The following is a 13,425-nucleotide window of genomic DNA, read 5'->3' as shown; positions in this document are numbered from 1 at the left end:
ACATCGATCAGCTGCCTCCTGCACATCTCCCACTGGGGATGTGCCCGCAACCCAGGTACATGCCCTTGACCGGAATCGAACCTGGGACCCTTCAGTCCGCAGGCCGACGCTCTATCCACTGAGCCAAACCGGTTTCGGCCACACATCACTTTTTAAATCATGTCCTATTCCAAAATGCTGCAAGTGAAAGACATAATCTAAAGAAGTCAATTCCATTTCTGCCCGGTCTTTATTAAATGCATGGACTTGGATTAGCAACTTAAACTCTTTGCCTTAGTAATTGCTCTTTGGGAGCCCAAGGAATTAAATAACTATCTCTCTACTTCTGTTTCCCACACAACCACTAGTGAATTGTATACAGGCAAGAACGGTTTTTGAGAAATTGGGCTGAATGGCTATTAAAGTGATTAAAGATGATTAAAATGGTTATCCTGAGTTATTAACAAATATCTTTAAAATCTATAATATTAAACTAAGAGCTACAAGTTTTCACTTGTCTGTGAAATGTTCATTAAACATTTGTCCTGGCGACAGTAAATTCAGCCAAATATCTGTAGCAAAACAGCTGAGGGGGCATCGTCTCACTCGCATGTAGGCCGTGGAAGCACTGAGATGCAAGACGCTTCCCTTATCTCGGTGATGGCAAACTCATCGTCTCAGGCTCCCTGCGTCTCAGGCGGGCGCTCCGTTGTGAGACGGGAGTAACCCAAAGTCTTCTCGCCTCGCCCTTGAACTGTAACAACTACAACAAGGATGTCGATGACGCTCAGGGGCCCTGACTCCGACAGTCCCACTCTATGGCTATTCAGAGCAGCAGTAACCATTATTAGTTCTAATGTACTTGCTCTTTAATTAGGTAAGAAGTCCCCAGGCACAGATTATTAAGAGCTCTGAATTAGGACCCAACTAATCTAAATTCCATCACTATTCCGGTCCTTGTTAAATGTATGGACTTGGATTAGACACTTTTTTTTTGCCTTAGTAATTGCTCCTGGAGAGCCCATGAAATTAAATACCTTTAGCTTTCAACTTCTAATTCCCACACAACCATGAGTGAATTCTATACGTGCAAGGATCTTTTTTGAGAAATTGAGCTGAGTGGTTATTAAAGTGATTAAAAATGATTAAAATAGAATCTAACAGTCACTTATCTGAATCTAATCTTTTCACAAATATCTCTTGTATAGTGAATTTGGAGATAGTATAGTCTATAATAGGTTAATTTAAATGAGAAAAACAATAATTCATTCCAAACTCACACAAAAGACCAAATATTTTTTTCTAATATGAATAAAATTTTATAACACATAAAATTGTTCATCAAAATACTTTTTTCTTGTTAAACAGTAAAATATAAAGAATTTAAAGTAATAATTATCAAATGAGTGTGATCCTCCTTTTTTCCTATTTTCTGAACAATGTTTCAAGAGCTACTTGAGAGCAAATTATTTGCTATATAATGCTAAAATTGTTCAACAGTCTGAGTGGGACTTCAAGAAAGCCAACCCTACAAGGTTGCTGCTGTATTTTAATCCTTCACTTCTTCAGAAATTTGGAAGTCAGGATAAACATGGAGTCCAGTTTATCCCACATTCTGTGTACTGTTCTAATACTCTTTCCCTCCAAAACTGGTGCATGGATTCATTTCCTTGATGTCAAATGTTTTCTGTCACTGCGTCACTAAAGGAGTGGATTCTGCTTCAGCCATCTCCGCAGATGCTGGGCCGCTGTGTGGACAGCAGCCAGAAGGTGCTGGTGACTCCGGTTCCAGGCAGAGGCCACGAGGAGGCAGTGGCAGCACAGAGACCGCTCACGGACTCCAGGTTGATCTTTCATGCACCAAGACCGATTTCAGCTCAGCATCATCCCTCCAACCTCTACTGAGCAGAACATCAGCCTGCTTTTCAATGCCTTCGGTCCTGGCTCTTCTTTGTTTGCTCCTGACCTTTGAACGGAATGTACTCGCTAGCACTTGTTTAGAAAAAGGCCCAATTTCATTAGATTGAAATTTTGCTTTATAGTGAAACCATTTCATCAATAGATCATGCAACTAGGAAGAATACTGCAACTTATTCATATGTGACCTTCAAATGATCCGTTTTGCACAGTTTTAAAATTCCTTTGCTTACCCTAGGTTTGCTTGAAATACAGTTCTTCTGCCAACCCATCTCCCTTCTCTAACCATTTCTTCATTAGATATTCGATGATGATGAATGCTTTCCACCATGTCAATATGGTCGCAGTGGCTCCACACTGACTGTAGCCACCGTTTCACAGCAAAAGGGATTTTCTAGTTACTAAAGGATTACATGCCGACTTGAAGCTCTCCAGGATCCACAACACTTACAAAATTTATTGAAAAATTTCCATGTTTAAAAATTCTCTGCATGAAACACGGTGATAAATACATGGTAAGGCTATGACTTTCCAGCACTCGCCTCCTTCCATATCCATATCCTCCCCACCCCACCCCCACCCCCACCCCTGATCACTGTCACGTTGTGTCCTGGGGCATAGCCTTTGCCCGCCTGAGACATGACCGTGATCCCCTGCACATCTTCCCAGCAAGCCTTGCGCACACTTGAACGTCCCCCTGACCTGTGCACGCATGTCTGTCATGTGGGTTTCCAGTTCAGATGGTGAATGCCGCCTTTCAGGGGTGAGGGCACCTAGTGCAGGGAGTTAGTATTCTGGGCTCAGTTCACAAGCCCGTCACAGGCCTTACACCAACTATGCATTGGACGCACTTACCTCACATGGATCTTTTTGATGATGCTGTAGTGGAAGCTATGAACATGGATAGAACAGAATTCACTCACACGTAAGCACAAAGATTACCTGCAGTCTAACAAACAGTGAAACTAGAGATATAAACATATGTGTGTACATATAAAGTTTAAATCATGTCATATATATCATCAGAATCTGAGATGAAGAATGGGATTATAAAAGGAAGACCACATTTTCAAAATATTAATAGGAAGCATAATTGCATAATTTATGTAGAGATATAACCTATCATGATTTTATAAGACAGACTGGTATTTTCTTTTTTATTTATTTTCTTTTTTAAAATATATTTTTATTGATTTTTTTTTTACAGAGAGGAAGGGAGAGGGATAGAGAGTTAGAAACATCGATGAGAGAGAAACATCGATCAGCCACTTCCTGCACACCCTCCACTGGGGATGTGCCCACAACCAAGGCACATGCCCTTGACCAGAATCAAACCTGGGACCCTTCAGTCTACAGGCCGATGCTCTATCCACTGAGCCAAACTGGTTAGGCTAATATTTTTATTGATTTCAGAGCGGAAGGGAAAGGGAGAAATAGAAAGATCAATGATGAGAGAGAATCATTGATGGGCTGCGTCCTACACACCCTCTACTGGGGATCGAGCCCGAAACCCAGGCATATGCCCTTGACTGGAATTGAACCCAGGACCCTTCAGTCTGAAGGCCGAGGCTCTATCTACTGAGCCAAACCAGCGAGGGCTATTTTCTTAACTAAAAGTGACCAAGACAAATATAATTTAAAGGTCCTTCACGCGTGCCAACCTCCTTCATCAGCTCATTCTCTTATTTGTGTCTCACTGACAAACCTCTGACACTACTGCTCGCCCTAGTCACCCCCATCCTGGGTTCAGGGGTGATAACTGAAATTCGGGGTGCAAATGATAGTATTTATTATCCATTTACAAGACTCAAGGTGTTAGTTTCTACATAACAAGCAGTAGAAAGTAGCGGTTAAGAGCAAGAATTTGAATCTCAACCCCACGACTTATTATTGCTGGTGTGACTTTGGGTGAGTGTGTCAACCTTACACTGTATCTCAGGTCACCATCTGTAACACGGACTTTACGTCTACTCTCAAGGTCAAATGAGCTACATAGTGTAATGAGAGGTTTTGCACAAATCCTGGCTCATAGAAGCACTGACTAAGCGTGATTCTTTGTGCGGTACGTGTATCTATTATAAGGAGGTTCACCCATGATTTCACTGGGGTTGTGTTCTATTTCATTGCACACATTCCTAAGTTGTCAGATGCACCTGACGGCTAGCACCCCAGTGTGGCTCCTCCTGTCCTCCCTGGGAGGCAGTGCTGTATAGAAAGCCACGAATTTTAAGGCAGAAACAACTTCAGAATATCTTTCCAGGATGCTGTAGGTGCTTCTTTTATCACATCGTGAAAAATGATTTTACATTTTCAAAAAAAATGTATGGCCAATTGAGCATCTATGATAAGAAGTGTAGGTTAGTAGATTAACAGGAGGTCAATTTAAAGTAGACACACGATATTACGATAACACAAGTAACAAATGAGTTTCCTGCTGCGTAGCAAGTCTGAGAAAACTCAGAGAAAGCGAGGCTGTCGTTGGAGCAGAGCGTAGGGTCATTTCATATAGGCTTTCCACAGAATAGACACAGAAATCTATACGTCACCGTCAGTACTTCCAGGGATTATTATGTCGATGTGCTTTTTAATGATGTGTTTGACAATATTCAATCATGACTTCAGTACAATGTTCCTAGAAACACAACGTGTGGTGGCCAACTATGCCGGTCGCATCGAGACCTTGGATCCCAGGACGCCCCCTCAGGAGAAGTTTCAAGCTGAGTGGACCCAGCGGAGCAGAGCTCGGCACTGAGGCCCCCGGCATCTCGGTGCTGCTCATGGGAAGCCAACAGGAGCCAAAGTTTCACTCCCGAACCTTTTTGTATTTCACCTCCAAACTATGACACGTCAGACGCCTCCAACCACTTTTCTCAATTGGGCTTCTAAAGAATGCATGACCCTAGGCAGTTTGGCTCAGTGGATAGAGCATCGGCCTATGGACTGAAGGGTCCCGGGTTCAATTCCCGTCAGGACACATGCCCAGGTTGCGGGCTCGATCCCAGTAGGGGGCGTGCAGGAGACAGTCAATCGATGATTCTCTCTCATTATTGGTGTTTCTCTCCCTCTCCCTTCCTCTCTGAAATCCATAAAAAAATATATATATTTTAAAAGAATGCTTGCTTGTAGGATGCTTCCATCCATGGCCACTGAGGCTGGGAATTTCCAACACTTTCGGGAGTGAGTGATGCCTGGCCTCTGTCATCTGGCCTCACTAGCTGCTGGGAAAGAAGCACCGGCAGTGGGAAGGCGGCAGGCGCCCCTCCCGGGAACCAGGTGGGTTGGGACGGGTCCTTCTCGCCTGCTCTGCTGGGGACCTGGTTCTCCTGGGCTTGAAGCGAGCACCTCGGAGTGCTAAGCCCTTTCCAGGAATCTGTGTGCAACGGCTCCCCCTCAGTCCTAAAGACAGCCTCGCTACACTCTGTTTCCTAAAGGTTTATATTCTGTGATACATGCAGGAAAAATCATTTCCATTTAGAAAAAGGCCCACTGATTACATATTGGCAATTACAGCTATTCACTACTTCACCGCCATGAGATGTTCAGTTTATCTGTAATTTAACTACAAATTGATCAGGAAAAAAACCCTCCATCCTGCATCCTTGTGTTCTTTGTGTTAAAATAGATGAACGATTTAGGGGAGAATTCTTTCCAAAGCAATTTCCGTATTTAAATTGGGCCATAAACTCAGACTAGATAATAGCAATGAGACTGGACCGTGTCTAACCTCCAGGTGCCGTCCCAGGTGAGGCGGCGTCTGCGTCCGTGTGAACGCTGTAGGGGAGTCTGCCCCCAGATCCACAAAGGAGAGACGCCAGCGGTGTTAATTTTAAGTGAGTGGCTACCTACGTTCTGAGATTCTCGGAGAAGAAGGGCTCTGTCTACGCCGGCACTCGGGCCTTAGCCAGCCACCCGCTAACAAATGCTTGCCGTCCGTGCTATGCATTGGCATCATAATTAATCAGGGTGTCACCTAGGTTGATGGTGACGAAGTGACAGCTGCAGCCAATCCCATGGGACCCCAGGAGGCTGGCGCACCTGACTGTTGACTGCACTGGTGATGACTACAGGACGTGTGGCATGGGTTATTCTTATTTTTCCTTTTGTTTCATTTTTCCCAGCACCATGCACCCCCATGCCCTCTTCACCTCTGTCCACCCTCCCCCTGGAATGGATTATTCTTGTGTCACTGGACCACCACAGAGAGCCAATGACAAGCTCATATTTTTAAGTATCAGCTTGAGTCACAGTCAGAAAGACAGGGGGTCCCATCACATCCCTGAGTGAATCTGTTTTTCTATGCAAAGGCTGATGTTGCTAAAATAAAAACAAAATGAGTAACGCGGTGGCTGAAATGCAATGGTGGCTGAATTCAGTCTTGCCAACATTCTCCTGGGAAAGACAGAGCATCCTCTGAGAAAGAACAAGAACCCTAATCTTAGACGAGGGTCACACGGCTTGTGTGAATCTGATGAAACCGACAGCATTGCATTCCCGCGTCACCTTCTGTGTCTTTCTTGTCAGTGGAAGCAGTAGACCCTCCATAATGAAGGGAGGAGGAAAGATCAACAGAACATTAGGGTTTCAATATTTCCTCAATATCAATGTTAGGAAAATGAAGTTTTTAAAGAGTATTTAAAATATTGAAGAAAAGAAGAACTAAAGTAATATAAATCACATTGGTAAAATAAAGAGTAAAGAAGTAGTGTAGTTAGCTAACCTTCTACCTTTTCTATGACAAAATAATAAATATGAATTTAATAAAGGATTTATTGTGAACTGTTTATGATAATTATAAAAGAAACAACCAGAAGAATCCAAAAAAGAAACCATAGAAAGAAGGAACGCTCTGGGGAGTGCCACTTAGGGCTTGAGAGGGAAAGAGGAAGAGTTTTCTGCTTCTGATGCACTTGTCGTGTGATCTGTCCTGTGTGTGCGACACTAAGGCTGGTATGGCAAGTCTAAAACGAATCCTCTATAATAAAAGCCTAATATGCAAATCAACCAAAGGTCAGAACCACCAGTGGAATGACTGGTCACTACGATGCACACTGACCACCAGGGGGCAGATGCTCAATGCAGGAGCTGCCCCCAGCCCCCAGCCCGCAGGCCCCAGGCCAGCCAAGGCGGGTGCCAGCAGGGGCCCCCCCGATTACCCTGCCAGTAGCCCTGCAGATCGGCCCTGATCACCGGCCAGGCCTAGGGACCATACCCATGTATGAATTTCATGCACTGGGCCTCTAGTAAAATAATAAGACAGTGATGGGAGTCAGGTTTCTATTACGAGGTGCCATGAGGGACTTTCTGCAGCCAGAGGGTTCTGAGTAGTGATGTGGCCTTAAATATATGGATGCACACGTATCTCAAATGTCATTGAGCTGGACGCAGGATCCCCTCATTTCATTCAGGTAAATCATCCTCCAGTACATAAAACAGGGCAAGAGAAATAGCGAGAGGATGTCTTGTACTCGCTGGGCTTTGGTTTGATGGTGTGCATCCAGGGCGCTCCACATATATTATTATTAACACAAGTGACCATTTGCAGAGTCTGCAGAAAGCAGGTGCTTGTAATATGCTGGGTGTATGCATCAGGGAGGGTTCCTGCACCCACAGATGATGGACATCTACAAACAGTGACTAAAGTTTCTGTCACTCGCTTTCTGGTGTCATTCCCGGTCAGGAGTCTGGGTCCACATTTTGTCATTTTCTCCGCACGCCCCCTCCCGCAGGTCATGGGCACAGAATGGCTGCCTCAGCTCCAAACATTGCTCGTGGCTTCAAATCAAGAAGAAGAGAAGAATTCACACACTTTTATTAGGAAACTGGGTGTTTTCTGAATCCCCAGAATGTGTTTCCCTTTATTTTTTGTTAATCCTCATCCGAGGATATTTTTCCATTGATTTTTAGGGAGAGAGAGGGAAAGACAGAGAAATATCGATGAGTGGAACACATCAATGGGTTGCCTCCTGCATACACCCTGACCAGGGCCCCAGGCAACCGAGGTACGTGCCCTTGACCGGAATTGAACCCCGGACCCTTTGGTCCGCAGGCCGACGCTCTAGCCACCGAGTCAAATTGGCAAGGACTGTGTTTCCTTTTATAAAGGTTGGTAAGCAGGTGCCTTTGAGCCTCTGCGGTGGGAGGGGGGACAGGAATAGCTATGCCATCAGCAGCTTGACTGTCACTCATGTGGCATTGTCTGTTCGGCGAAGTGAACTGTACTCATTTGGTACGTGTGCACTCACTGTACTTATCTTCTTGTGGAATTTCCAGTCCCTGGCGGGTAGGAGCCAATGCCTGTAGGTGTTGTTGGTTGTTCCCCATGCATGTACAAAAAAATCTTTGTACATATTTGATTAACTAATTTTCATCAAGATATTCTCTCCTGAGAGACTGAGAACCTAATTAAAGACCTGTCAGTCATCCTCCAGTCTTGAGGGGCTCACAGAGCCATAGCAACCCCCTTTTATGCCATGAGGCACTCGGGGGAGGGGGGCTGCCGGGCTGGTTCAGGAGGGGGCGGGGGGCTCCAGCACAGGCTGCATGGCTGTGAGCAAAGAACACTTCATCACAAGTTCCACAGTGAGACAGCATCTGCGATTTTTATGAAAAAATTTTTAGAATTTTTTTTCGTGAAAGAGAGAAATGTAATATGCAGCCTGACATGTTGGCGTTCTCATTTTTCAATTATGGGGACCCGACTTCAAGAAATATAATGTCTTGTGTCAAATAAAAAATGAATTCTGACCATCTATTTTCTGCACTGGGAAATGGAGTGACGGGAGGGAAAATTAAATGTGACATACTTAGGAAGGGAACACGCGCGCTCTAGTGATGTGGAAACACGGGCCTGTCTGGGACGCACCGCAGGGCGCGGGACTGAGAATTCTCTTGATCCCACCCTCGGTGTGGTGCAGGCGCGGCTACTGGTGATGTGTCTTCATTAACTGCATCCGACAGTTCGCATCCCACCACTTCAGTGTGTGCATCATAATGATCAGGGATGAGCGCTAAGGGTGTGAGCCGGTCAAGTTCCCCCAGGGTTACATACCCCACAGCTCCCGGTCCTCGCCGCCAGTGACTGCGTCAGAAGAGACCCGGTGTGCAGCCATGACCAACTGATATAACAGTAATGGGCTGATGTGTAAGAGGGATATTCATGGTTCTCTCCCCTCACCTTGTGCTGTACTTGGGATATGTAGGCAAAGCAGCTCATGATGTGGTCAATCTATTCATTTGCATTAATCTATTCAGTTATTTTTTTATGAAATAACTTTAAAAAAATATTTTTATTGATTTCAGAGAGGAAGGGAGAGAGAGATAGAAGCATCCATGATGAGAGAGAATCATTGATTGGCTGCCTCCCACTGGGGATCGAGCCCACAACCCGGGCATGTGCTCTTGCCCAGAATCAAACCTGGGACCCTTCAGTCCGAAGGCCGACACTCTATCCACTGAGCCAAACCGGCTGGGGCTATTCAGTTGTATAAATTAACACAATATATTGTGGCAAGTGGGACTTTGAAGGTGAGTCCCATTGACCCTGAAGAGGAGGGTCATGAGGAGGACACCCCTACATTTCACCTGGACGGGTGTGGCCTCAGGTCACAGCACTTTTCAGGAGATGGCCTGAGAGAGTGACACTTATCACACTGTCTCCACGTCTGTGTGCAGTCTTGACATATGTGTTAGTCCACGCGGGCTGTCCATCTGAGTACAATGCAATGGAGATGCTTTTTCAATTAATAGACATCGCTTCTTGGGCTGCTATGCCATTGCTGTTAATAAAGTTGGGTTACTTTCTCTATAGGATTCAGAACCACTGCAGAGACAAAAACTGGGGTCATCCACCTGAAAAGGTTGTGGGGCATATTAGAGGCAACATAACTGCAGGAGAGATTTGTAAAGGCCTAATGTTTATGGATAATAAATTGCGATTCTTAGTCATCTTTTTGTATGGAGTTCCAAGCGCAATGGTAGCTTTCACGTGAAGAATTTGACTTCTGATCCAGGACTTCCGGCACTTCCAGGCTGTCCTTCCACAGGACAGTAGAACTCCCTCCACTTTTTCAATCATGAATGGGTCCCGGTTCCAAATTCCACATGTAAATGCCATGCCTGTATCCAAATTCGTGAAGCCGATTAGAAGATGCATAGTTCAAGCAGCCACCATCGGAACCATTCCAGAACTAAACCAAACTCTACCACAAGGGTGAGACTTAGAATTACCTGAGAAAACTTTTTTAAAAAATAAACACTAAGTATAATGCAATTTCAAGACATGCAGCATAGAGGTGGCAAAAATGTGAAAAATATTATCAAAGAATAATTTAAAGTTATTTATTTAAGCAGAATATACTACATGTATTAGATAATTATTTTTATTGAGGTATAATTGACTTATAGCATTGTATTCATTCCAGGTATAGAACATAATTCAGTATTTGTATATGTTGAGATATGATCACTATAAGTCTAGCTAAGATCCATCACCATATATTCTTACACTCTTTTTCAGTGATGATAACTTTGAGGAATATATTCCCATAATTTTCAATCATCTCCATGTCTGCTTTTCTCTCATTTTTCATGCAATGTGTACTATCACACTTATCTAAGTTTTATTTTTTTATTTATTATTTTCAAAGAATAAATTTTTAGACTTATCAATCAGGTCTATTGTGTTTTGCTTGAAATAATTCTTCTTTGATTTTTATTAATTTCTTCCTTCTACCATTAGATTTATTATATTGGTTAGGTTTTAATCTTCATGATTTGAAAATATAGTTCAGTTATTTCAACCTATTTGTTTTATTATAAGTGCATATCAAGCTACATACTTTTAATCTTCTAATGTTTATTACACTATGACATTGTGACTAGAAAATATGTTTCTCTGATTTTTTTAACTTACTAAGACTCTTTGCACCTGAATATAAAATTAATTTTTTATAATTTCTATGATTTTATATTTTATTCTCTTTTTATTGCATATATGTATTATGTGGGGGGTATGTGTATCAATCCAAGGATATTTACTGAACTATACCAATAACCCACATTCGTACTCATTTTTGCCCCATTTATTATTAAGTTAAGGAGGAGTTTGCTTATTGCCTGTAAGGATGAATAATTGATTATTTAAATACAGCTATATACTCCCATCTGTCTCTTTCTTCTCTCTCAGCTCTCTTTTTTTTGTAGCCTAGAACTACTATTTAGGGCCTCGTTCTGTTACTTTCTTTTCTAAGCTACAATCTCTCTCCAACCTGACCCCCAGTTCAGTTGGGACAGCCACGTGGGGGTCTGATCCCGGGAAATGGCTCTGCTAACTGCTACGCATTACAAGTTGGGGCCACAGCTCGCTGTCTGCTGAAGTAGCCACGGTATTTAAAGTAAGTGAGCTCACCCTACCCGGTTTGGCTCAGTGGATAGAGCGTTGGCCTGCGGACTGAAAGGTCCCAGGTTCGATTCCGGTCAAGGGCATGTACCTTGGTTGCGGGCACATCCCCAGTAGGAGGTGTGCAGGAGGCAGCTGATCGATGTTTCTAACTCTCTATCCCTCTCCCTTCCTCTCTGTAAAAAATTAATAAAATATATTTTTTTAAAAAAGTAAGTGAGCTCTGGGGATGAGTCTTCAAACTTCCCCTCCCCCGCCCCCCACCCCGCTCCTTTTTTGATGCTCCATTCACGTAGGTCCCCTGGCCTTCACTGCCGTGTTTCCCTGGGGATCCTCTGAGCTGCAGCTTCTCATTTCTAGTCCCCCCCAGCCTGGGTCTGCTGCTCCCCATCTTTGGAACATTATTCAGAATTCCTAGTTAGCTACTTATCCTCTTTTTTCCCTCCAGCTTTTTCATATTTTTCCAATTACGTCAAGGGATCTGGGGTAGAAAGGTAGGTGTAGACGGCTATTGAAACACAATATCCTGATAAAACAAGCTGTCCACCAAAGGTCATTTAAAATATTTAATCGTTTCATTCTGTTTTCCTTGCTCTGTGAGACACTAGTCGGGTTTAATGGTTTGTATGTTTGATGAGCGTCCAGGACCATTTAAATTATTAAAATGACATGCACAGATACAACGGAAGGGAGAAAGCAGACAATTCCTTTTTTGTGCAGAAAGCCGGCTCCTTTTCAGAGGCCAGAGCTCGGCTGTGAGGCCCCCCACAGAGAGGCTCAGTATGTCAGCTTCTTTAAGTTGGAAAAAAAAGTTATGCCGCATTTTGGCTGTTATTTCTGCCCGCAGGAATGTGACTCTAACTGGACTCTGAAGGAATCGCTCCACTAAAGTTAACATTTATAAATGCCAGTGACTCCGGAAAAAAGATTTTTAAAAAAGAGAAAAGTCTCACCTCTAAAAGCATAACCACACAGGTCCTGCGATGACCATCCTATCGCTGAGTTTAGGATATTGTGTGAAAATGAACAGCAAAAAAGCCCAGGACGCCCACCGCGGCTCCATCGCCAAACCATTCTGGAATCTTCCTTCTTCCTCCCTCCCGCTTGCACCATTGCAGTCACAGCAGCGTCACTCTCCCCTGTGGGCATTAGTCCCCCTGGTGTGCGGGACTCCTGCCCCTTCCGGTGTGTCCCCCACACCCACCCTGGACGCTCTTTCCCACATAAACTTTGCCCCTGCCATCCATGGCCCGTTTCCTGCACTGCCCCCCAGGCCCGGGGGAGGCCCTGCAGGTCCGGACCAGGCCCCCCCTTAGCCTCGGCCTCCACACTCCGCTCCCAGGCTGATGGCCCCGCTGACCAGCTCTGTGAACATCGCCCCCTTTTCTGCTGATGCGCCCCGGTTCATATCTGGACCACCCTCCCCCTGACAGCCAGATGGGTGAATATTCATAACTATCTCTCAAACAGCACCACGTTGGCAAACAAGGAGTCAGACAACCAGTGGGAGAGGAGCCCAGAGGCAGGGGGGTCTCTGGCACCGGCCTGGCGGGAGGGGGGACCCCCTGAGTCTGCAGGCGACCTTGGCAGTTCCAGATGCTGCAGCTCACGCCCTCCTGGGAGCTGCAGGACCCGCTCCTGCTCCTCCATCGCCCTCCCCGGGGGCATCCTTCACCCGCCCTGAGCGCCAGTCACACGCCTGGTTCAATAGCTCACTATAGTCAGTCCCTTAGGGCCTAAGAGCAGCGATCTTACCTTTCTTACTGATCACCCAACTCCCTGCCCCACAATCCTCCCCACCCCCAATCCGGATAAGTGTTTGCTGAATGAGTGCACGCACGCAGGTGTGAATTAATTCACCGCAAAATTCAGCCAATGGTATTTGTCCTTCAAAACGACCAAAGACACGTCAGTCCGGAACATCACCTCCCTTGCGAAGCCCTACGGTGGCCTGATATTCCCATCGCAGGTCTTCACAATGAGCAGCGCCCATGATGGCGGGGCTGCGCTCGGATGGGAATCACGCCCGCCTGGGCGACCGCAGGGGCCTCTGGACTGGGAATCCCAGGCGCCCGCGAGCCCAGTGATTCCTGAGACGGAGCAGCAGGCGGGCTGTGCTGACCTCTCCAGGA

Source organism: Myotis lucifugus, unplaced genomic scaffold (genome assembly GCF_000147115.1).
Source record: "Myotis lucifugus unplaced genomic scaffold, Myoluc2.0 scaffold_348, whole genome shotgun sequence".
Taxonomy (NCBI): Eukaryota; Metazoa; Chordata; class Mammalia; order Chiroptera; family Vespertilionidae; genus Myotis; species Myotis lucifugus.
The sequence above is the reverse complement of the archived record's forward strand: the minus strand, read 5'-3'. Positions refer to the sequence as shown.